At 39.6% G+C, this 4,437-nt stretch overlaps 1 non-coding gene across 1 annotated transcript; it reads right to left on the bottom strand.

The window, feature by feature from the left end:
• Window positions 1–551: 551 nt before the first annotated feature.
• Window positions 552–657, bottom strand: LOC122039348. Its single transcript, XR_006128182.1, has one exon. It is a non-coding gene; the product is annotated as a small nucleolar RNA R71 (small nucleolar RNA).
• Between the last annotated feature and the right edge of the window lie 3,780 nt (window positions 658–4,437).

Genomic DNA, 4,437 nt, shown 5'->3' on the forward strand with positions numbered 1-4,437 from the left:
ATTTTTGATTCTTTTATTTTTCTCTTTTTCTGTTGAATTGTCATTTGCTATCTTGTTCTTGAGTATGCGAAGATCTAACTTTGCAGGGGAATTCTTTCCTTTTGACCCTGAGATTGACAGAACTTTCCATAAAAGAAGAATTATGCAAAGGCAAATTGAAGAACAGGAACATTTGAACATGGCGAATAGACCACTCAAGGATTATGCTGCACCTTATGCAAGAGGTTTTCGTTCTAGTATTTCAAGACCTTCAGTGGAAGCTAATAACTTTGAGATCAAACCCGCAATTATATCTATGGTGCAGCAGAACCAATTTGGTGGAGGACCTCATGAAGACCCCAATCAACACTTAGAGGTCTTTTATGAAATATGTGGTACCATGAAAATGAATGGAGTTCCTTCAGAAGCAGTTAGATTATTATTATTTGGGTTTTCTTTAAGAGATAGGGCAAAGCAATGGCTGAATTCTTTGGCCCCTAATAACATCACCACTTGGGAGCAGTGTGAGCAACAATTTCTTGATAAATTCTATCCACCAAGCAAAACAGCTCATATGAGGAATTTAATTGCAAGCTTCAAGTAAACTGACTCAGAATATCTTTTTGAAGCATGGGATAGATATAATAGTATGCTCAGACAATGCCCACATCATGGGTTGGAAAGATGGTTAGTGTTGCACACTTTTTATAATGGTATCAACTATCATACCAAAGTGTCCCTTGATTCAGCTGCTGGAGGGGCACTTATGAATAAAAGTTTAGATGAAGCTGAAGAAATTATTGACAGTGTAGCACGAAATCATCATCAATGGGCAAATGAAAGAAGTGGTGGCTATTCTTCTGTAAACCCAACAATTAAAGCATCAGGGAAGTTTGATGTAGATGCAGTCACTCTTTTGTCTGCAAAATTAGACGCTCTTACTAAGAAATTTGAGAATATGGGGACTAGTGCTAATATGGTCAATGCTATTAGTACATCTTGTGAAGTATGTGGGAGTTCAGAGCACTCAAATGACTCATGTCCATTGGGAGCTATCACTGCACAAATCAATCAACTGGAACAATGTGATGCAATCATGAGTTACAATCAAAGGCAGAACAACCCATACTCAAATACTTATAACCCTGGATGGAAGAGCCATCCCAATTTTTCTTACAGAAATAATCAAGATCAAGGACCATCTATGGGGGCAAGACCAAATTTTCAAGCTGGGCAACAAAATTTTCAACATCTATCTTCTCAAGGCTTACCAAAGTCAAATATTGAAAAGATGCTTGAAGAAATTATCTCAAGTCAGAATGAAATGAAGCAAGATTTAGCAAAGCTCATTCAGAGAATGGATAATTCTGAAAAGCATCAAAAGATCCAGGATAGTCAAATTGCCCAACTAGCTTCCTCATCATCCAGAGCACCAGGACAACTTCCAGGAAAACCTGATGTGAATCCTATGGAGTATTGCAATAGAATTGAGCATAGGAGCGGACGGACCTTGGGAGACTCCCAAGTGACTGCTCCAAAAGGGATACAAAAAGAAGAAGAGCTCTCTCCTCTTATACCAAATCAGATTCAAGCTAATGAGGAGAGTACCATTGAGGTTGAAGAGACTCTCCCACTGAACCATTAGAGCAAAGCTGTCCCTTTTCCTCAGAGACTTACAATGCTCAAGAAAGATGAAGAATTTGGCAAGTTTTTAGAAAAAGTTAAGGAAATTTGTGTAGAGGTACCTCTTATTGATGCTATTCTTCAAATGCCTAGATTTGCCAAATTCCTGAAGGATCTCATGTCAAACAAGAGAAGAACAGGAGAGGTTGAGACCATTGCGCTTAGTGAGGAATGTAGTGCTATTTTGGAGAAGAGCACTTCCCCAAAACTAAAGGACCCAGGGAGCTTTTATATTCCATGCAACATAGGAAAAGAATTTTTTGAAAAAGCTTTTTGTGATTTGGGGGCAAGTGTTAGCCTCATTCCCTATTCAATTTGTAATAAATTAGGTCTCAAAAACATTAAACTTACCACTATGACACTTCAACTTGCCGATCATTCCTGCAGGTACCCTTTGGGTATTATAGAAGATGTGCCAGTAGAGGTGGATGGGAATGTTATTCCCACAGATTTTGTCGTGTTGGACATGTAGAGGACCCCAGGATTCCTATCATATTAGGAAGACCTTTCCTTGCTACAGCTGGAGCTATAATTGATGTCAAAAATCATAAGCTTTCTTTGGTAATTGGTAAGGAAAGGTTGGAATATGATTTATCTAATATCTCTAACCATGTCTCGTCTCTTTTAAATGCTTGTAGCAGGACAAGCATTTATAAACTTGAGGAATGGAATTTCCATCCTCATGGAAGGCCACCAAACGAAGGAGACAATGTGGTGGAAGATGTCGGGAGAAGATCTCCCAACAAAAACGAAAAGTATATCTGTCCTCCAAGGGCGAGGAAAAGAAGTGAATGATCAAGTTTGGTCGAGCTAAAGACCTTAAACAAGCGCTTCTTGGGAGGCAACCCAAGGGTTCTTTTAGTTAGTTTTGATTTGTATTTTAATTTCTTTTAGTTTGATGCATTCTTTTGATTTTGTTTTCAGGTTAGGTGCAAAATAGAGCCCGGCCGTGTGCTATACACGACCAGGCAAAGGTTGCAGAGAAGGGAAGTGCTTGGGCCGTGTCATCCAGACACGGCCGTGTAGGATCTCCCGAGGAGAAAAAGGTCTAGGCCGTGTCCCAAACACGGCCGTGCAAAGAATTCCGAGAAGAAAGATGGAGAGGCCGTGTCCCAGACACGACCGTGCGAAGAATCCAGAGAAGGAAGAGGGGGAGGCCGTGTGGATCTGCACGGCCCGTGTAGGAGAGTTATTAAACTCTTCTTTCTACCTTACACGGCCAGATCTTGGCCGTGTCCCGCACACCCCCAACTCTCCAAAACATCTCTTTCTCTCCCAATCTCTTAAAAACTCCTCTCTAATCTCTCAAGATCTCTTAGATCCGGATTCTCCTCCTCTCTAAGACTTGGACTTTTTGTTCTCCTAACCTAAGATCTTTACTCTTTAAAGTTTTGTTCTTTGAGTTCCATTTTTCCAACCCTAGATAATTCTTCCCCTATCTAAACTCATCAAGATGTCCAACATTTTGAAGAAACTTCGCAAAGGAGGTGGTGGATCCAGTGGAGACAATGAGAAGGAGCCATCAAGGGACAAAGGAAAACAACCAGTGAAGGGCAAAGGCAAAAGGACTTCACGCAACGAAGGTAATGACAATGAATTCAATATTGTGTTTAGAAATAATGATCAAGTAACTAGATTTGCAATGCTTGTCAATAGAAAGATAGTGTGTACTAGATATATGGACCCAATTCTTCTTGATATGCTTGGAATTTGGGAAGATGTAGATTTGATGATTGGGTTTTTGGATTGGAGTGATATTATGTACACACATTTGCCTACATATCCTCGTCTTGTTTTGGAATTTTTAAGTTCATTGGATGTCCATTTTACTAATGAAGATGATTATTTTGGAAAAATCTCATTTAGACTAATGAATCAAGAATTTCTATGGGCATTTAGTAACTTTAATTCTTGTTTTGGATTAACCACCGGTAGCCCTCGTAGGTTTGATCCAAGGTTTAATTGGAATCATTTTTGGAATGCAATAACTTGGTTAGATCAACCTTATGAGCCTTCAAGAGCTAAGGCCTCCCATATGCAAAACCTCATCTTTAGGTATCTACATAGAGTCATGAGTAAAACTATTTTTGGTAGGGGAGAGAGTGATGGGGTGGTTAAAAAGATAGAGCTTTATGCTTTATGGGCTATGCTTTATAAGGTTGAATTTGATTCTGGTTTTCATTCTGTTCAAACCTTATAAAGATCTGCTAGGGCATCATCGGGATCAATTGTTTTTGGTGGTTTGATTACCCGAATAGCTTATAATTTAAATCTTGATGTTGATGGGTTGGAAATAATTCATGGTAATGACATGATTGACATTGATGCATGTCTTGCTACGAAAATGATCGTTCGGGATGAGAATGGTTTCGCGTTTCCTAGGAGGAGTGGTTCTCCTTTACCCCTTCCTTTTCCTGAACGAACTACTATTCGTAACCCGGCTAATTGGGTAATTTCTAAGTTAGATTTTGAGGATAACCCTTCTATACCTGGAGACACTGAGCCACATCATAAGCCCTCGTCATCTGGACACCTGCAGCCTTCTAGTTTTATGGAGCCTGCTAGGCATTCTTTTGCATATGGCACGGGATCTTCTAGGTTTGATTTTTCATATTTTCGTACGTCTTTAGAATCACTTCATGAGAAGCAAGATGCCCAACGAAAAATTTTGGAGGGGCGCTTCTCTTTATCTGATGATCAGTTTAGGGAGGTACAAAATCATTTTCAGTTTACGAGGAATTTTCAAGGTCAAGTGGCTGAGTTTGTGCAGGATTA

The sequence above is a fragment of the Zingiber officinale genome, chromosome 1A (assembly GCF_018446385.1).
Source record: "Zingiber officinale cultivar Zhangliang chromosome 1A, Zo_v1.1, whole genome shotgun sequence".
Taxonomy (NCBI): domain Eukaryota; kingdom Viridiplantae; phylum Streptophyta; class Magnoliopsida; order Zingiberales; family Zingiberaceae; genus Zingiber; species Zingiber officinale.